Below are 22,203 nucleotides of genomic sequence, written 5' to 3'. Positions count from 1 at the left end.
AGTCTGAAAAAATTCAACTCTACACCTAATAATAATTTAATTTTGGTTTTTGCTAATAAACTACTGTGTTTTAGCTATTTGTGAATAAAACTCGTCTTCTTTAGTTAACAAGTTAAAACAACGTGGTTCATAAATTTTGACGTTGTGAAGAAATGTGTATTGGAAGGAATTTAGTAGACACCTTTTGTTTCTTTATTGAGGTTATCTGATAATTTCGAGAATTTTTGTTCGGATGTTGTATCACGGTCAATGAGCGGCCGTGTTCTCGAACGTTTGCACAGTAGCTCGAATCTCGGCGTGATATACGAACAGATTTCATAACAGATACATGTATATATACATATATATATATATACATTCCGTATGAAATAGATCGTTTCATGCTCTCGAAAAATGTGTCACCTTTTATCTTATCACCCGGAACACGTGTATGAGTATAAAAGCAAATGCCGTATTTTTATTCGGCCGCACGATAGGCCACACGTGCGTCAGTTACGAGCCGAACGCTTTGCGTTTATCACTTTCATCGTTTCCTGCTTTATGATCGTAGACTTGTAAAATTCGAGTAACTAACATAGTTGGTATTGTATACTCTTCGAAATTTTGTTCGCACGATTCAATTTTAGACGGTGTACGCAGGGTGTATAGTCGATGGAAGAAATATAGGGAGATCGTAAATTAAAGCGGTAATTGTATGCTTTGGTTTTCGATCAGGACTGAATCAAAGATAAAGTATATTTTATGCGGTTGTGACTGAGATTTCGAGCTCTTATCTTTTTACGTTTCTGTCGATGTGCTTGAACGTGTCAATTTTGACGCATAAGCGAACTTAAGACCTCGCCATATTTCTTTCGCCGACTATACATCTCAAATTCAGACATAAACATTCCCAATCTTTTGTATTTCCTTTTTAATTTGAGACTCGATAGAAGTTAAGACACACTTCACGCAGCCCTCACTGAGATTTCGAGCTCTTATCTTCTAAGATTTCCGTCGATATGCTTGGAGGTGTAAACTTTGACGCATTCGCGAACTTAAGACCTCGCCATATTTCTTTCATCGACTATACATCTCAAATTCAGACATAAACATTCCCAATCTTTTGTATTTCCTTTTTAATTTGAGACTCAATGAAAGTTACGACCTCGCTATATTTCTTCCACCGACTATACCTTTGAAATTCGCACGTAAACATTCCCAATCTTTTGTATTTCCTTTTCAATTGAGACTTAATGAAAGCTGAGGCACACTTCACACAGCTCTCACTGAGATTTCGAGCTCTTATCTTCTAAGATTTCCGTCGATATGCTTGGAAGTGTAAACTTTGACGCATTCGCGAACTTAAGACCTCGCCATATTTCTTTCACCGACTATACATCTCAAATTCAGACATAAACATTCCCAATATTTTGTATTTCCTTTTTAATTTCAGACTCAATGAAAGTTACGACCTCGCTATATTTCTTTCGCCGACTATACATCTCAAATTCAGACATAAACATTCCTAATATTTTATATTTCCTTTTCAATTGAGACTTAATGAAAGCTGAGGCACACTTCACACAGCTCTCACTGAGATTTCGAGCTCTTATCTTCTAAGATTTCCGTCGATATGCTTGAGAGTGTAAACTTTGACGCATTCGCGAACTTAAGACCTCCCCATATTTCTTCCACCGACTATACTACGCGGGTAATAAAAGACGTTAAAGACGTCCCAATAAAGAAGAGAAAAAAATTGGAAAATAAAGTAGCGAAGTAACGAATAATAGAATCGTACGATTGAATTGTTAATCGAGAGGTTGGTTGTCGTTGGTACATAGTAGCTGGTTGGCCAGCTGCACTTGACTCTCCTATGCAAGATAAATAGGTGCGGCTGGTTCCTATTAATAGCGGTTGGTTTACGTGGGGATTGCAGTGTTCTAGCTCGGTGTAACTTGCCAGCAGTTCACATCGAGAATTGTCTGTGTCGTAAATTACATCCGAATTACGTAACGACACTGCTCGAAACCGCACAAAGGAACACGCCGAAAATCTCGTCCAGGTTGGTTGAGAGCCGTTCGGGTCTATTGTCTACCGATCAACTGGAATAGCCGCCTATCGAGGGAAAATACGTTCAAGTGTTGTGGCAGCTGTTTTCAAACGATGATTTACGACGATCGGTGTGTAACTCGAGGACCCATAAAATCTCGCCAACGTTCTAAAACTGGTCCCTAAGTACCTGTTTTCCTTCTTTCATCGCTTGGAATCTGAAGTTTCATGAATTTTTATGATCCTCCCAGACCAGGAAGTTACTTTTCCCATTTATATGTAGCTCTATACACATATGCATATACGCTTTTCAAATGCACTCGATGTGGTATAGTAAGTAGTATACAGGGTGGACCACGTGAACCGAACCACCTAATTGTCTTCTCTACACGAACTACAGTGATACTAGAAAATTTCTACACCTAATTTAGACGATTTCAAAGGGTGAATAACACGGAACAAAAATTTTTTTACAGATACCATTTTTTCTGTTTATTTTCAAGGTCGTCTAGGTTTTTTCAGAATAACAATCTAGGATGATTTTTCACAGGTATGACCTTAAAACGAGCTTGGATTTTAGTCATTTTAAATCAAATTAAGTCGAGTGAAGCTTCTCTTTATATTTTGCCATTTTTTCCATGTTATTCACCCTCTGAAATCATTCAACCCTTATGTCAATACCTGGGTGCCCTTTTGCACATTTTCTCAGTTAAACTATTCGATCTTCTCGGTAGAAGATTTGAATATCCGGTAAGATCGATGTTATTTCGCACATTTCCTATCCACGTTTGCTGAAAGTTTAGAATTTTCTTGTCAGAAAGCTACTAAACATTGGGTGATAAAGTAGACATTGTGGTTATCGACGTAAGGGTTAAATTAGGCACAAAAATTTTCTCCCGTCACTGTAGCCGAATAGAGAATTAACAGAACCACTTGCGAAGAATCGACGGTTTTGCATTTTAACGACTAATTTTTAGAAGAAAGCCTAGTTACACTGAATTCTTATTGTATTTTACGAATCATTGACATTTGCAAATTGCAGATACAGACTTGGCAACACTTTGGGCAATACCGTCTATCATATGGACGTTATTTTGCACGAGTAGGTGCTGCCAGTCGACGCTTGTCAACCGCGTGTTACACTTTCATTGATTTATAGATCTTTCCGATTTCTACTGCTTACAATACACAGTAAATGACTCAAAATGTATCGAAAATGTGTCAAAAAGTGGCGCTACCAAGTACTAACTTTATCCTCACTTCTTAACCCTATCTTTTACAGCCACACAAGCTAAGTTTAACTTTCTCCGTGAATATTCAGTGGACAATAGTAAATCCAAAATGAATCACAGTGAAAACCTTGCGATTCTATTCCTACGCAAACGCAAATAACATTTTTCGTACCGTGGCTCTAATTCGATCGCCCACTGCAATTAGGTGACCTGTTTCATCCTACGAAAAGCGATGTGTAAACAGACGGAACGAACGATAAAACAAAAGAGAAGAACGACGAAGCCTCGACATATGGCGATACGTGCTCACGTACAATTCCCCCCCCGATAAATCTCCGATCGACATACATTATTACGTATGTATTTAACTATTCTATAGTTAAGCTATAGAGTTAGACAGACAGTAGGAGAACTGTCGTGCACGCGGAGGAGGAGGAGGAGAAGGAAGAGGGAAAGGGGTGGGGATCAAACGAAATCCGGTATATAGGCGGGCAACGACCTTTAGGCACGTGTCCTGTGCCACGTGCTGCATTCGACAAACTGTCGAACGGGCTTTTGCCTCTTTTATCTGTGCCTCTCGCCTCTGTTTTCACCTCGTTCCGCTGAAAATTTTCGTCCCCGGCCACGCGCTATTTCTCCGCGCGGCGATTTCCTTTTATCGACCGTGTGTGCCGTAATACGAAACAGGGACCGGTCCAGATACACTCTCGCGTCCGCTATTTATGGCCGTGCCGGTATCAAAGGAAGAGGTTGACTTGCAGGTTCCAGTCTTTAAATAGTCAACTGTTTCTCCGTCTATTTCTTCCCCTTTCCGCTTTACGCCCGAGAGTACAGTTCTCTCTGCCGTTTCCCCCTTTTAGCTCTTTGTTTTGTCCGACTTCTTGAGCGACGAAAAGAGAATCTAGCCGGGGTGGGGTGGAACGGGTGTAGGAATATTGCAACGGTTTGCAATAATTCGGGGGAATGAGAGAAAGGAAGTTTGGAAGAATAATTCGTGGATACTTTGGTTCTGTGTGTGGAATAATAGCTTTGAAGCAACGTGTAAGAGAAAGATGTGTACGGTAGAAGTCTCTATAATGCCGGAAATATAATACAAATTAAGTTCCAGCGACATCACCTTTTGGGGCAAATTTAATTAGGCCGAAATTCTAAAATTGCAAATTTAGAAAATTACAGAATTCTGAAATTACAAATTTAGAAAATTGCAGAATTCTGAAATTACAAATTTAGAAAATTGCAGAATTCTGAAATTACAAATTTAGAAAATTGCAGAATTCTGAAATTACAAATTTAGAAAATTGCAGAATTCTGAAATTACAAATTTAGAAAATTACAGAATTCTGAAATTCCAAATTTAGAAAATTACAGAATTCTGAAATTCCAAATTTAGAAAATTACAGAATTCTGAAATTCCAAATTTAGAAAATTACAGAATTCTGAAATTCCAAATTTAGAAAATTACAGAATTCTGAAACTCCAAATTTAGAAAATTACAGAATTCTGAAACTCCAAATTTAGAAAATTACAGAATTCTGAAATTACAAATTTAGAAAATTGCAGAATTCTGAAATTACAAATTTAGAAAATTACAGAATTCTGAAATTACAAATTTAGAAAATTGCAGAATTCTGAAATTACAAATTTAGAAAATTACAGAATTCTGAAATTACAAATTTAGAAAACTGCAGAATTCTGAAATTACAAATTTAGAAAATATGCCTCGTGAGAAAATACAAAACGGACGGAATTTATGGGCGCAAAGAGTGTAAACATCATGTTTTGGTATATATATTATCAAAAGGAAACCTCGTTCTCTGCTCAACCCTTCTAAACACATCGGTCGATTTGGACCGATTCGACTAAAATCTGAAGAATCTTCCCGGCCTATATAGACCGATATAACTCGTTACAAAATTTCATTTAAATATCTCAAAACATGTGGTGACCAGGTTTCTTTAAATAAAGCGTTATTTCCAACGATACAAGGACGTCTTAGGGAATTTTTGCCTTCAGATATCATACTCCATAAATTACCAATAATAAACCATCTTTTATGCATTAATATTACACCGAAACTTAATATTTCACAACTAATATCGCCGAAAATAGCCAAATGACTGCAATATACTAACTATACAAATGTCGAGTCCTCGATAAAGATAAACATTTGACGAATGAAATCGCGGAAAAGTAAAGAAAATTTGATCCCATTCCACGGAATGAAATACTTCTAGGAAAAGGAAAAAGAGATCCGATCGTATCTATGTCAAGGGAGAGACAGTTCAGGTAATCGAGGATTACCCGAGTCGAAGAGCTTGAAGTAAACACGCGGCTCATTTATGGTAGCTCATCAGGAGAGAGAGTCCTCTACTGCTCCGTTCGTCGTACACACATGTTTAGAGGATTAAACGGTTCGTCAGACAGCCGCAAGGAAGAGTAGCTAATGATCACGAGGTATTCGTGACGAGTATAATTAATCATAGTTTCCGCCTTGTTTACTTTCCCTTCTCAATTCGAAACCATCTCGTTCCATTGAATTTCAACGAAAGAAAGTAAAACAGTATCCGGTGGTTTCTTACAATTTATGCGGGAATTTAACCTTGTCACGCGAAATCACCGCGACTGTTATCGTTTTAACGGCCAATAAAACGTTCACTGTAAATAACAAAGACGACGAAAGACTAGTCTTCACGTTTCACACCGTTATCTTTATTTAGACGTGGCTTACACACACGTGAAATACGTAAACAATAGTAAATATCGTTTATTTACCGGTTAAGCTGAAGATAATCAATCCATACGTGTGATTTCTCGATCGTTCTCCCGCGAGAAAGGAAAATATTCATTCGCTTTCAATTTCATTCTCACGCGGAACCCGCAATTATTCCTCGATTATGCGTGTGAAAAAAGTAAAACAACACCGCGACCTATATACCTACATTAGCCTTTCGAGTCAAAGACGTGCAATTATTCCACGCGGTTGATAAATTAACCACGAAGATTGATCTTTCTCTTTCCTCCCCTTTTATTCCGTTATTCCTCCTGTTCAGAGGTTCCTCGAGGAAACGAACGGAGGGAGCTTCTTAACGACCTGAATAACACGGAAGAAGATTCGCGGTGGTTGAGAAACGAGGATCGCCGGAAATCGGGAAACTGCGTTTTGCGCGACGCAAAGCAGATACGATTTCAATAATCGACATTTACCGTGCGCTAACAATAGACGAGCAATTGCTATGCGAGTTAACGATGCTTTCATGCGCGTAAATCTATTGTGCAATTACACGCGTTTTCTTCTCGTTACCATCGCGAGAAACCAGATGCTTTTTGTTTTTATCAACGACGGATTTTCACAGTCTTTTCATTCGGATCAAGGAGATTCTTGTTGCGCGCCGAGTGAAATTCATCGAATGCTGCCTCTAATTTCGAACAATCTATATTTATATGAAGAGGACGCGACAGATAGTGGTCGGTTAATTAACAACAGAGTTTATTAACCAATCGTCGAGATGTTTGACTGTTGTACGTTCGAGCAAGTCTTTCGACGCTTCGTTTCGTCTTTGGTAAAATGATCTATTAGCGGCTGTTAGAAAGTGAATTTTTATGTAACTACAACGTGATTGAAAAGTTTCATACCGTATGTGTGTAGAAAATAAATTTGAGAAGTGGCAAACGATAAGGCTTATCGGTGTCGAATTGTCACTTTTTCTTGAAAATTGCTAATGGGTCATTTTTGACCCGGTCGCTCGTTCTAGTGTTAAACGCACAGGAAGCGTCGGGTTTTCATTGATAACTGTTTGGAAAATAATATTTCTTATACGGGAAATTAAGGAATTCGTTTCTTCCTTAACACCTTGACTGCCACGCCAGATTTACATGTTTTGCTCTCAGGAGGCAGAAGAGAATTTTCATCATTCTAAGCATAGTATTGTATTATGCTTATTGTGCTTTATTTTTCATTCAAAATAATGTCTAGTTAGCTGTGACGTTCGAAATTTTTTAGTCCACGATAGGGTAATTTCGGGAGAGACGGACCAGGCAAGTATTTCCTGCATTATCCGTCAGATATGGAAGAAAAAACACCGTAAAACAAATGTAAAACAAAAGAATACTGTCGCGTTCCACATATGCCGGATAATGTAGGAAACACTTGCCTGGTCCGTCTCTCCCGGAATTACCCTATTCATTTTATTTGAATTATTCTAAACGTTCGAGGCATTGATGAGCATCGAGGAAACAATCTCCGGTCACAGGTGACCAACGCGATAACCCTTTCACTACTATTGGCGCCTATAGGCGCATCGTGTTATCTAAGCCGTATTAATTTAACCCTTAATTTTCTCCTCTACACTCTTCCACCTTGATTCAACGAACCAAATTTTAAAACGACACGGCCAAAGAAGAAAATTTTCCGGTCGTTGTGGACCATCTGAATCCGCATTACCTGCTAAAACTCGCCGCAGCGAAAGGGTTAAAGAACAACTTAACAAAGCTACAAAAGATCAATCCTCGATTCATCAACAACCCCAACTGATTGCTCACCCATCTTTCAAAATACTAACACAACCGTAAAAACAACATACTCGATCTATCATCTCCACGTACAAGAGTCTATTCTTCTCGATCAGAATCCTGCATCAATCTGACACTCCAAGCGGCACTGCTAAATATGCGCGATGATATCAACTCTGGTTCGGTCCTCGATGGAAAATCTGCACACCTCCCGTCGGCTCGAGCAATCTTCCTCTCCGCGTGGCGAGCTAACTTTCATCGAATCACTCGGAGAGTTGAAGACAGAGGCTCGATGGGACGGCATCGGTCGCGAAACAATAAGACAGGGAACGTGTGACATAAGATGAGCAGCTCGACGAAATAGTTGCTCTCTGTCGTCGGTGGCCTCGCTCTAGAATCGCTCTAGATCGCCATCTAGGGTGAGGAGGTGGCAGGGGGAAGGGCGAGGAGGGCTGAGGTCAGCAGCACAACGCTGTGTGGCTGGTGTACACCAGCAGCAGCAGCAGCAGCAACGGCGGCTCGATACGAGCTCTAACCCATTTGGCAGTGTTCCCGACTTACGGGCCACGGGATTTCCCCGTGTGAGATCACCGATTTAATTTTTCCATTTTTCCCCCACCTCGGCGCACCGACACGTCACCACGCCTCTCGTAATTCACGCACAGGGTGAGAAGCTTCGTGGGAAAATGATCGCGGGCATTGTGTTGCTGTGGAACCGCTGCTTCTTCTTCTTCTTCTTCTTCTCTTACCTCTCTAGATAGATACCTAAGTGCGGTTACTCGTGTATATGTTTTAGGTATCTTCGAGTGGTGTAGAATTAGCGCGGAGGTTGATTTTGGGAAGCTTTCAAAAGGTGACCCGAATCGTTCTCTGTTCTTGGAAATCTCGAATGTACGAACGAACGTGTGTGGTAGATGTTAGTTTCTGGTTCGTCTAGTATCACCGGGTAGTTTATTATAGACCGTGTCCTTGCGGACCGTTGCGGGGGAGGACGTTTTTGGCACGCTTCGGTTTCCAATTAGTCCGATACCAGGCGGAAATTATGCAAATAGACCGGATATTTTATAATTGGACGACAGTTTAACGGGCGGTAATACAGAGTGACCAACGCGTGTGTTTACAGTGGCCCCTATTGTCACGGTGATCGTTTACACCACCGATCGAGAGGACAGAACTTTTCATCGCACGATTCTTCCAGTTGCAATTTCAAAGACGAACCAGAGTTCACGGGCCACGAAGAAATACTTCTTTCTGTCGGATCTACCGGAGGTTGGTGCAGCGAACGTTCGTTAAGATTCACCTTAATTAATAACGAACTCGGTTATACTCCGGTGGAACGCGTCGTTTAAACACGAAGAGGCAACATGCATATATGCACGCGTACACAGGTTTCCGCGTCCCCTTTAACAGTACATTACGAATGAATCTGGAACACTGGGACGACATTGCATTGTGGCCAGAAATCAATCGCGAATCGAGGCTTCGATTAACTGAAATATAGGTGAGCAGCGGTGTGTTCCGGTTGGAAAATCGAGCGACGCTGGTGGAAAAAGAATGCCGCGCAGTTATTTCCTTTCCGCAGCTCCTTTGGTGACCTCAGACGTGGAAACTAGACCACGCCAAGTTTTTGGTAAATGTGTCAACCACCCGGTGCGGGATCAATACTTGCGCCCTGGTTTCTCCTCTCCCCCACCTCTCTCACCCTTACCCTCGATCCGCAGCCAGCACACCCTTCTCTCCCCTTGCTCTCTTATATATCTCTCTCACTCAAAGCCCCCGTCCTTCTCTCGCTTCCGCTCTCTCTCTCTCTCTCTCTCTCTCGCTCGATTTCTGCCCTTACCACTACCGCTCGCAACCCCTATTGTCAAGCTTGTTACAAAACAAGCAACGAAATTTCGCCTCGCTTTTCTTATCTTCCGCGGAGACGTCTCTTTAATTGCTGACACTGTTGTCAAGGCGAAATTATAGACGGGAGTACGATGATTTTTTCGCGAGATAGGTAACAGTCGTTTTTTCAGGAGGATCTTAAGGTTAGGTCTGCGTCGAGCGTGAGTGTCGAGTAAGTAAAGAGAATGAATTCTGTGGTAATTGCGCGACATTCCTTTCGAATTTTTCTCGCGGAGTGACATAACCTCGCTGACACGCGAGTATACAGGGTGATTCAGAATAGGTGGTCGAATTTTTCGTGTATTCTGAATAGCACTTTTAAGGAACGAAAACAGGCCGCGTGAGGATAGGAGGCTCTTCTTTTTTGAGGTATAAATAGGTCGTTTTTAGATTGAAATTTTGCATAAACTTAGCTAACATGCAGGAATGTAAACGCTTTCGTCATTTTTTGGTGGAAACAAGTGACGTAGTAGAGTGAGTCACCTTTACAGTGTTTCTTGCATTTTTATTAGTGGGGCATCTTGAAAGTTTAGTTTACGATAGCGATACTATCGATAGTCTGGAAATACTCGGAAACCGGATTATTGCCGCATTTGAGAATATCGAGGATATCGGGGATTCTTCACCGTCTTCGACTGCCTATGAAATATTCATTTTCAGCTGTGCAGGCAGGATAAACAAATGTGTTTATATCTCGGAGAAGGAACAGTTTCTGGACCCATGTTTGTACGACCTTTTTTCGCCCCGAATGCTTTCGCTACGTATCTGCATATGTATACACTCTGTGTAAAAGTGGTCACTCATTTATGAAAAACGTTCAATTTATTTTCGCCATTTGCGAATAAAATATCTGTATCGACTGCAAGTCAGGCAATCCCAGAATGCACCAGACACGTGACTATCGTGAAACAATTGATTTTCAATCATTTTTACGCCAGCGTTGAATAATAATTATTTACTTTAAATATTTACACTTTTGTCTCAAGCACACCGTAGCAAAAGGGTTAAGAAAAACAGAACACATCTATACTCTGTGTAAAAGTGGTCACTCGTTTACGAGAAACATTCAGTTCGCTAATTTATTATCGCCATTCACGAGTACAGTGTCTCTATCGACCGAGAGTCAGGCAAACCCCAGAATGCACCGGACACGTGACTATAACGAAAGAATTATTATAATTTTCAATCATTTTTATGCCAATGTAGAATAATACTACTTCACCCAATGTTTCACGGCGAGCATTCTTTCTCTCAAGCACACCGTGGCAAAGAGGGTCAACCCTAGAGCGGTCTTCGGGTCTTTTTTGACCCACCGCCTTTTTATATGTTTAGTTGTTTTTGCTGTTATCAAGTTTACGTTCCTTAACATTATTTCAAACGTTTATCGTCTAGGCTCATATGTCGCGTTCGAAACAAAAATTATTACACATAAGGTCTTAGGTCCTTCTTCACCCAAATGTCTTAAGTGTACAGTCAAAACGAAAACCGCTCTAGGGTTGAGAAAAACAGAGAACACGCGGCCAAAGTTCGCCTATTTCGGTGTCACCCGGTGTACAATCCTGGGAATACGTACATAATTCGAGATACGACTGTGCTCGAGTTTCGCCGTACAATTTCCTATCGGACCATTAGAATCGTTTTCCACGAGCTGTGTTTTCATCCAGTCCAAGATCGTTTTGTTTGGAAAAATAACAATTTACTGTTAATCGTACCCCTGTACCGCTGCTGTTTTCACCTCCCTCCCCTCGATACACACACACAGAAGCACACGCGAACATTCTGCCTGTATGTCCCCTCCCCTGATGCCACCTGCCTCCTGGAAGGGGAGAAATAGCGCAGGATGGAGGCTCGATAGAGAGATGAGGAGGCAAAGGGAGCAACATTTCAATGGGGCAAAGGGAATCGAGCCCCGGATTCACCCCAACCGAGCGGCGCATGCTTCCGAGCGAAATTCTGTTCGCACACACCGCTGGCTGTTTCTGCTCTACCCTTCTGACGTGCCTCCACGCTTCTCTCTCTGCTCGATCCTTCTTATAGACCGTTTCAAAAGTGCACGTCAACGCACGATGCTTTAGCACGGCGCAACAAATGGGGCTTGTCACATCCTGACGTTTCTCTCTTTATGATTTATCATTCTCGATGTATTTTTTATTTTTCTCGAACAACAAAATTCTATCTTCTGTAATTGTTTTTTCTTTCTTTAATTTAAGCTTCGGAGAGTGAACGGTGTGTTTGCTGCCACGCACTGCGGACGCCGGGTCAAATGTGACCCGATGCGAAAGTCTTCTTCGTGTGCAAGTGAAACCATTTTTTTTTTAATTTTATTTTGAAACAACCAACATATTTATAGCGTCTCTGTTTCGAATACTGGTCGAAATAAGAGATATCTAAGAGCTGGGTCAATGGTGACCCGACGTCTGCCGTCTGAGGAATTCTTTCTTTAATTTAACCTCCGAAAGTGGATGGTATGTTTGCTGCACGCACGGCGGACGCCGGGTCAAATGTGACCCAATGCTAAAATCTTCGTACGCAAGAGAAACCATATTTTTTTATATTTTATTTCAAATATTACGAATAAATATAGAATTACGTACACTACCGGCCAAAAGTTTGGAATCACCTCCCACTTTTCGTCAATATTAAATCTGCTGCTAATCTTTTATAGATCCGAAGTTTATCTCAATTCTACTTTTATCAATTGATTCGAATGATAAAAGATTCTCAAAGTCGCTGCCTTTTTTCTGGAAATTTGTGTGTACATTGCAATGCTCGGTGATTCCAAACTTTTGGCCGGTGGTCTCTATATATTACGATTAAAATAACGAACATGTTTATAATGTCTGTGTGTCGAATACTGGTTGAACCAAGAGATATCGAAGAACCGGGTCAATAGTGACCCGACATCCGTCGTCTGAGGAATTCTGACGACTTCAAGTTGCAATATTTCGTTTTAACCCTTTCACTACGACAGATTTTAGTAAATAACGCGCGCGGCAGATTCAGATGTTCCACGAAGACCGCAAAATCGTTTATTTCGGCCGTATCGCTTTAAAATTTCTTTCGTTCAATTAAGGTGAAAGAGGGCAAAGAGTGAAATTAAGTGCACCAAAATTCTCCAACAGCACGGTGCAATCAAAATTTTTAAAGCGCCAATAGCAGTGAAAGGGTTAAGAAAGTCAAGACGTGTGTTACTTTTGAATCGCTATAAGTATTGATTCGAGGGATTGTCACTTCTGAAACGGCCTATACACGGCGTACATAGTGATCTCCGTTTCCCAAGGTTCATTCGTGACTGAAGCTAAAAATTTCAACGACTAGAGCAATAAAAAGCTGTACGGACAGCGAATATCCAATAGTAATTAAATATCTTATACCCAAAGGGAGGAACTTGTTTCCTATTTATTGCAAGTCTAGCTCGATTTTTCTGCAATTATCCTCGGACCGTTTTCAACAAGTACACTTAATAATTTGGATATTCGACGTCGTATTTCCCACGTGCATCGATTTCAGGTTATCTGCTGTAGCATTCGTAACGGTATACGCGAGATAGGCTCGATTTGGTATTTAAAAGTCAAGCGTTAAATTCGGCGGTTGCATAAGAGTTTCACATTAGTTTTTTACACAGTTGTGCAATCCGGATGAACAGGTATCCGTGGAATTTCGCTATTTTTAACGATATTGTTCATCCTGTTGTTCCTCCCCTCCGTTAAGGCGAACTTCTGCTCGTTAGCGACTCTCTGAACGAGCTTATAGCGTCGAGAATGATAAAACCTCGATCTTGACATTTTGCTGTACACGTTCGTACAAATCGATGCATTTATTTCCTCGTGTCATCTCTCAGGCTATCGTTACCTGACATTTCAGACATTAGCTTGAAATTCCTGTTCCATGGAAAATGCAACGAATCGCGTAGTCGACAACTTTTTACTCGGCAGTCCGTAACGAGACTCGATATTCACGTCGGAATTCGGGCGAATTCGTTTAGCATACGTACCCTGAGAACGAAGTGTTGCTGGGAATTTGTGAAAAAATTACAAGGACGACAATTAGTGATGTTAACCACAGTGTGTACCTATACGCTATAAAGCATTTCATTTGCGCCAGAAGAAGTGAGATTTTCAATTTTTCAAAATGCACTCAGTTTGCGAGTATTTAAATGAAATTTAGCCCGTAGCTAGCGACCTATAAAAAAATGACAAGGACGACAATTAGCGATATTAACCAAACTGTGTACCCGTACAGAGCGGCACATTTCGTTTACTCCGAAAGGAACAAGATTTTACCAATTTCTCCAAATGCGTTCAATCGCAATTAACCGATCAGATAAAGAAGAACGCAACATGGTGGGTTTCCACGGTGCAAACAAACCACTCCCTCGGAGCATGTTCTAAACCGCTTTCCCCCGTAGGGATAATGGACTCTGTCTCGCCTGGTGGTTCCTAATTAGAAATAGGGCGCGACAAACGAGTGGAAAACGGTTTTTCGGGCGGAAAGATCTAAGGGAAATGTAATTGCGATTGGACACATCCAAGCACCTCCAGATTGATCGAGGTTGTAGTTCGTAAACTAACCGGCGCACCAGGTTCCAGGTCACTGGGTCAACCCTTCCATCGATCCAACCCCACCATTGAAAATTCAGTTCTCTGTGCTTCCAGTGTGCTCGTCCTCGCTCCGCTGAAACCTCCAGTCCTCATCCTATATTAGGCCGGATACCTTCGCGTCATCACACCCACCACGCCTTCTATCCACACACACACGCACTCGTCCCTGTTCTCCTCCTCTCTCGCTCTCTCGTCTTTTCACATCTAGCCGACCGGTACTAATTATTTACGAGACCGACCACCGCGGCAAACTCACCCCCGGAGACCGCGGATATTTCCGTAACAGTCAGAGGCTGGCTCGCCTCTCAAATTTGGCCGGCTATTTGCGCTCTCCTCTCCCACGAATATTTATCGAAGGTTACCCTGTCTACGGCCAAATATACCTATGCGATAGCTTTTTCTTTTTAATTATCCAATACGGAAAGAGTTCGTTTCGTGACACTCCTTGGTAACGGGGAGATTTTCGAGTCCTTTGCTTGGGAAATTGAGTTCAACTTTTCTGTTCGATCCTTCTTTCTTCTTCTCTTTCTCTTCTGTGTTTTCACCTTTCCTTTTCTTTGTTTTTTCTTTTTTAATTCACTCTCGTTACTATTGGCGCCTTAATTTATCACTTAATTTTATCCTTACGCACTTCCATCTTAATAATCAACCCTTTCGTTACTATTGGCGCCTATAGACGTTTTGAAATTTTGCTCGCGCTACGTCGTTGGAGCCTCGTTCGCCGCACTTCCACCTTAACTTAACCCTCAATTTTACCCTCGCGCACTTCCATCTTAATTCAACAAACCGACGTTTGAAACGAGATACCGAAATAAGAAATTTTGCAGCCGCGGTTGAAAATTCACCGTCAGTCACGAAAGCCGCGGCGAAAGGGTTAAGAACGGTGTGTTGGAGAATTCAGAGGTTTTCCCGGTAATCAAGATTCGCGCGAACGATCGATCGTCCGACTGTTGTATCGCGTTAATTTCTTTTTTTTTCCTAGCAATGCCAATTGTGATTTATCGGTGGTCGAGATAGAATCAGCGATTTATCGACGCTCCAGATAGGAATACACGTACAGACGACAAGATACAGGTAAACCTTGTTTCCTCTCTCCCAATGGCAGACAATCGAGATGCAAATCGTATTTACGACATCGTGCAACGTTTCGATCATTTCGACAAATTAAGACGACATTCGTCGGAGTCGTTTATAACCACTGATTCATCCAGAATTATTTTTAGCCATTCTCGCGATACAGACTTGCAGTCTGCCTAACCGTTATCTCGGCATTTCTACGATCGATCTTAACCCTCGTCCGTCCCTCAGTTTCGCATCTTAACCCTTCTCTCTTTGAGGCGACTAAGAAGCGACATTATATTTACCATCAGAGGCAACTCTAAGGATGATATTATCCAAGACAGCAGGTCTATGGACCTCCGTGAATTGGTCACTACACGTTTAGAGATCTCAGCAGTTCGAAAGAACCAACTCCTGATAAAACTCCTGAAGGCCAACGTGAAAAAAGGGCCTTCGAGTGCTTAGGGCCTTAATTCGACACAATGGTAAGAAAGCAATCAAACGAAGAGATAAATTGTAAGGAATTTTCTATTTCTTTCGAGAGCATTCGGGAAACTTCTCGAACCGCGTAAGATATAAACATATTCCCTTTTGTTTGTTTGGAATAACCGAGAACTTTCCCGAATCGTCTACAGCGAATGTAAAAAGTATTCGTACACCCTATAAAACGGAATAACTTTTTTAAAATTGGGCCAAACGACTTGAGTTTTTTTGAGAAGTTAGAAGGATTGGTTTACTAGATGACGTGTGTAAAATTTTTGGAAAAAAATTGCAATTTGTGGAAAGGTCACTGTTTACAACTTTTTTATCTGAGCTTGTAACGAAAATTTAAAAAATACGTTTTGTAGATCTATGTGAATTATACACATGCTGAAGATTTCATCGAAATCGATTAATGTCGCTGTGAGCTACAAACGGGTGAAGATTGTGAAAATCGCACTATTTCACTAATAAATCTGAAGATTCTTACATCTTTCGATGCCTGGCGCTTGTTTCTGTAAACGTCTGTTTTCTGTATCTGTAATTTGTCCGTTTTTCACCGTTAGTGTTAATAATAACGTATGTTGTGGTTTTTCTTAAATAAAAAATTTTCCGCGTTTCTTGCAAATTTTGTAAATTCTTTCATCAACCCTAGAGCGCTCTTCGGGTCTTTTTGGACCCACCGCCTTTTTATATTTTTAGTCACTTTTGCTGTTATCAAGTTTACGTTCCTTAACATTATTTTAAACGTTTATTGTCTTGCTTCATATGTCGCGTTGGAAAGAAAAATTGTTTCACATAAGGTCTTAGATCATTTTTCACCCAAACACCTTAAGTATACAGTCAAAACGAAGAACGCACTAGGGTTGAATATAGAAAATAAAGAAAAAACTTTTTCCACAAATAGCCGAATGATAGAACTTTTTACCGGAAAAATGCGTCAAACTGACACGAGGGACGCGGATGAGGGTTAAAACGATCCAAGCAACTTCTTCTACTTAGATACTTGCATACACCAAGTCATTCTGAATTTCCAGATAATCAGAATGAACCCGTTACTCGGCGCATTCTTTAAAACTCCGCTTCCATAAATATCTTCCGTTTCAGTTTCTTTCCTTTTTCCTTCTTTCTTCTCGAAAGCAACACGGACACGTGTAATATTCAAACGAGAGAGAAAAAGATAGAGAAACTGGGGAGAGCGAGCGAGGAGGGACGGGGTCGATTACGAGGCGTGGAAGACGCGAAGAACCTGAAGCGAGGCGACGTGATTAAGAAACGCACCGGAGCCAAGAAGAGCGACGGAAAAGAGACGCGTCGAGTAAGATTGAAAGTAGCGCTGTAAATCGAGCATTGACCCTTTTCGGGATTCTTCCGCTCACCGGGAAAAGTGGATGGACGAGTGTGAAGCGTACGACCGCTTCTCGCTTCGACACGGAACACCGAGCAACGTGTGTATTCATCCTGTGTACGTGTGTGTAACGCGTGAACATAGTTACACGTTCTGTGTGCATACACTGAGGCACGGCACCTTGTTACATTCGGAATTTCCCAATTTCCTTCGCTCAGACTGCGTTCCTGCCACGCCATCGGCATACGTCCACGATCAAATACGTGAAATTTACAAGCTTTTTTTTTCACTTTGAAATTTTTCACGGTTCTGATATTGACGAACTGTCGGACGGCGGGGCTGGGTCATTTGTGACCCGTGTTATTTGAATTTGTAGAAGGTTCGTGGAATATACAGAGTGGTGCAAAAATATTGCCAACCTGGAATATTCTCGTTACTTATAAGAATTTGGAACAATGTTATATACAAAACGTGAAAGTCTATAAATTATCGAAATTTTGAATTTGAAATTTTCGAAGATTTAGATATTGATGAACTGTCGACCGACGAAGCTGGGTCATTTGTGACCCGTGTTATTTCAACGTATAGAATTTTCATGAAATATACCGTCCACCTGCAATATTTCCGTTATTTACACTTGGAATTACGTTCCCGCCACGCCACGAGCACGCATTACCCATGAAATGTCACAGTTTTTTCATTTGGAAATTTTCAAAGGTTTAAATATTGACGAACTGTCGACTGACGAAGCTGGGTCATTTCTGACCCGTGTTATTTGCACGCGTAAAAAATTCACGAAACGTACAGGGTGGTGCATAAACATTGTTCACCTGCAATATTCCCCTCATTTCAGAGTGGAGGTCGAGCGTGCCGAGTGAAACAAAGTACAGTAGTGCACGCATAAGCGTCCGTATTTTGCACACTTAAGCGTCCGTCGCTATCCCCAGCAATTCTTGGAAATGGGACCTCGGAGTGGAGGTCGAGCGTGCCGAGTGAAACAAAGTACAGTAGTGCACGCATAAGCGTCCGTATTTTGCACACTTAAGCGTCCGTCGCTATCCCCAGCAATCCTTGGAAATGGGACTTCGGAGTGGAGTTCGACTCCTGAATGTGAACAACTGACACTTGATATATCGGTATCCCACTCAGGCACATCTCCTCTCTTTTCCTTAGTTAAATTCGCAGAAGTCGCCCCCCCCCCCCACTTAAGCGTCCGCATTCGGGCCCGACTGCGGACGCTTATGTGTGCACTACTTAAATACTTCTGACCAAAATCTGTGCCACGAGTCAGACTCGTTGTCACAATGAAACAGGTTAAGCAGATACTAAAATTGAACTCGTTGCTTGAACCGAAAATTATGTACGAAGAAATTACAAAATAACTACTGACACCTTCCTTTTTCATACCTATTTTCACTTACACTTTTAGACACACAACACACCTACTACTTTCATACTTCCTCTACGCAGCTCACACTGCCTCCAGAAATCCTACAGAATTTTTTCATTTTCCGCCGTACATCAATCTGACGTTTTCATAATAAAAATACAGCGATGTACGGGCAATTTTTAGCCGGAGTAAATTTAGTTTAAAGGTAAGGATATTTTAACCCTTGACGTGCGGATATAAAAGGGGTTAGGTGTGTACCGGAGTCTAAAAATTCTGGACCTTGACTTACAAACTCCACGTTGTCGCGAAACTTTCTTCATTCTCGTTTCATAGTAAAAATCGTCGTTTAATTGGCTACCAATTCGAACGATGCGTAACTCTGAATTAAAAGAGGGGTGGGTGGGCGGTTGTTAGAAACTGAAAGGGTTAAGGGAGATGATTTTCCAAGCTGAAAAGAAGCGACGAAACGTGGAACGAACAATGCTGTCTTGGTCGATGCTTTTGTTACGCAAGAAGTTCGACTAGATACGAAGACTGGCAGGTGCGCACGGACAATGGTATCGCGGCCCCTATCCGCCCACATCCGAGCGATTCTATTAAAGCGAGGGAAATTTTCTGTGAGACAACTTACGTGAACCGTTGCTGACATCTCTAATTCGATCCTCGATCGTCCCGCGTCTCCTTGAAATCTCCATCAAGGGGGGGAAATCTTCCGTGTCTCGCAGCGGCCACCGCTGTAATAAAACGAGAAATCCCATTAAAACCGTTGAAGATTTTCCGAGCTTTCTGTCAGGAATGTGAGAGCAAAGGCTGCACATCTTCCTAGAAAAAAGACAGCTCTCCGCTAGCACGTGTCCTAATTAGAAGCGCGTGCACAATGGAACCGAACGGAATGAGGTAACGAGGGAACGGCTCGACAATAATTTCGAGAAATGAAAGCAGGGCTTGGCTCTGTTGAAACAACCTTACCTTCTCTGTCAAACGAAAATCAATTTCTGTAGCGATATTAATGGACATCGACGAAATTTCTGTAATCGAGAAATTTCGGAATATTCGACCACAGGAGAGATCAGGAAAGAATCGAATTAGCGAGCAGTGGAGAAACTCTCACAGAGGGAAAGTTACACCGGATTCGGGAATGGCGAACGAAAGTCGGAAGAAGGGTAGCAGAGGATGAGGAAGAAGAAGAAGAGGAAAAGGTCGAACGAGTGGAAGAGAAAGAGAGACAGAGATAGAGTAGAGTAGGGTACCGAGGAATCCTGGTCGGTGGTTGGGTTAGCGAGGGAGGACTATTGGAGCGCTAGAGCATTTCGTAGCCGTGGTTCGAGGCGGCTAGGTAAAAGGGGGCTAGAGGAGAACAGGGTCGACGACCCTTGCACGTGGAGTGCTCGGAAGTAGGCCACGCCGTGACATCACGCAAAAGCAAGATGGCAGCCGGGAAACGGGCACATTCTCACAAGTATGCTCGGCATACGACGCGACGTCTCCGCGTCGAGTTGTGCGGATGCCCGTGCAATCGAATCTTTTTCCTCCAGCGAGGGTGCGTTCCGATAATCGATGTCCCTCTACCCCCCACCACCCGCCGCTCTCGTCCTTCTCTTTTCACCCCCACCACTCTCGTTCTCCTTACCTACCCCCTCCCCTCAACCCTTCTTAGAAGGTCCTACACTCGCGCCACCACCGCGGTGGTCGCCGCTACGCTTGATAAAGACGACACGATGCGTGCCAATATTCGCGGTGAATATCGCGGACGCATATATATATATATATGTATATACATACAATACGTATGTATATTCGACGCGTTTGCCAGGCAGAGTTGCATCAGCGTTTCCCAACTTGCGTGCATCGAATGCAACGATGCCCTCGTTGGAAATTTCCGGACGATTTTTACTTTTTTCTTACTTTTTTTTTGGGAAAGCCGACGACGCTTTCTTCGATGTTAGTCATTCGAGCGGCGTACGCTAACCGCGTGGAGATTTATTGGGATGAGTGTTTATATAGCGGGATCGTCGAACTTGAAGAGAACGGCTGGAAACGGATGGAACGTTCTACCTTACGGAATCGATGAACACGTGTAATATTTGGGATATAATGCACGGTTGAAAATATGTCGAACGTACGGTGTGTGGAACAATAGGTTAAGCGTGTACAACATAACCTACAAAACGAGCACGTCGAAGTTAGGAGAGCGATGTGTATTTCGATTAGTTGTACTGATAATTACGAAAATCGTTGAAATTGAAAGGAGAAAAAAAAGTAACGAAGAGAGCGTAATTACGCCAGGCGGTATCAGCCAGCGGAGTCGAATAATAATCAGCGTTTACGGATATGCGTTCGACAATAATCACGCGGCAATTACGCGTTATACAATCACGGCTAAACAAAAGCGTTATTACTGGCGAATAATCGTAAGCGTGATTGTTCGACAATTACGCGAATCGGGCGACCAAACGATTCACGCGAATCGTTCGACCGATTGGGAAATACCTTGCAAGTCGTAAGCGTGAGCGCGCGCTTGCCACCGCTCCCTCGGATGTATACACACGCAAACACAGTCATACACACACGCGTAGTTGCATGCGTGAGCCGGCATGGATGCAGTCCGCACATCGCATTCTTTATTCGGAACGCACGAGCGCCTGAACGTGAGCACGCATACGACACCGTTGAATATTGGACGAAAGTCAAATCCATCTTACATTATTTTAGCGTCCGCGCGCGGGCGACGTATTACAGAAATACGCGCTCGCCCGTTGCCTGCGTACTCGCGCGATTTCTGTCTGTATTTTAATTACGATGATGTAAGCTCGACTGCGATGCACGCGTGAAATTTTCCGTCCACCGAACGACACCACCCGTTTGCTTTTCAACAACTGCGAAACGCGATTTTGTAATTGTTGTAAACGCGGCATGATGCAAGGGAAAGGGAATTATTGGTATTTAGGACGGTACACGTGTTCCGAGGAGCGCTGAAAATGTTTGTTTGTTTGCTAGACGCGGAAAGCTGCAGCATCGAAGGCGGTGCAACGTTTAACATCGACTCGGATTAACGTTGAAATGGAGCGGTTGAAAATTCTCCAGGAGATTAAATCTGGCAATTGTTGCACGGAAAGTACAAAGTCTAGCGTGAGCTGCTACGCCACGGGCATAGGAGTGTACTTGCAGTGCAATTACGATGATGTAACGCGCTTATCTTATCGGGAAATTTTGTTTGTCATAAAACAAACGTCTATTTCGAAGTTCTAACTCTTCGGTTCGCGCTTTCGCGCAAATAATAACGACCGTTAGATTTTCAAGAATAGCACGATTAACCTCTTTCTTAATCGAACGGGTAAAAATGGAAACGTTAGAAAAATACCTTGTCTCTCATAGTGTATTTTGCACTTTTCGAAACGTAGGATAATTTGCGGTGGTAAAAACGTTTGGTATATCGGTTCACAAAACACTGCGTAACGAAAGGAAAACGTGAATATGTTTCTCACCGTGTAGCTCGAGTTAATCGCAACATGTATGTGCACTAATCCTAAACAAACGGATATGACGTCATGGCAGCCATACGATCGAATTTATTCCGTACCCTTTGCGTGTTATAAGATACAATAAGACCAATCAAATTTCATAATTGTATTCACGATTTTTTTAGAGGCTGTTGTGAAATTCAGCGTG

General features: G+C 42.1%; 1 long non-coding RNA gene across 1 annotated transcript in view; it reads right to left on the bottom strand.

Moving 5' to 3' along the window:
* The window catches only part of LOC108575864, a 25,280-nt gene extending 3,210 nt beyond the window's left edge, over positions 1-22,070 (bottom strand). The window contains exons 1-2 of the long non-coding RNA XR_001891434.1: positions 22,020-22,070; positions 19,166-19,268 (exon numbers count right to left, since the gene is read on the bottom strand). This is a non-coding gene — a long non-coding RNA (uncharacterized LOC108575864). The remainder of the gene's footprint in view (positions 1-19,165; positions 19,269-22,019) is intronic.
* Between the last annotated feature and the right edge of the window lie 133 nt (positions 22,071-22,203).

Source organism: Habropoda laboriosa, unplaced genomic scaffold (genome assembly GCF_001263275.1).
Source record: "Habropoda laboriosa isolate 0110345459 unplaced genomic scaffold, ASM126327v1 scaffold243, whole genome shotgun sequence".
Lineage (NCBI taxonomy): Eukaryota > Metazoa > Arthropoda > Insecta > Hymenoptera > Apidae > Habropoda > Habropoda laboriosa.
This window is presented reverse-complemented; position numbering and strand designations above follow the sequence as displayed.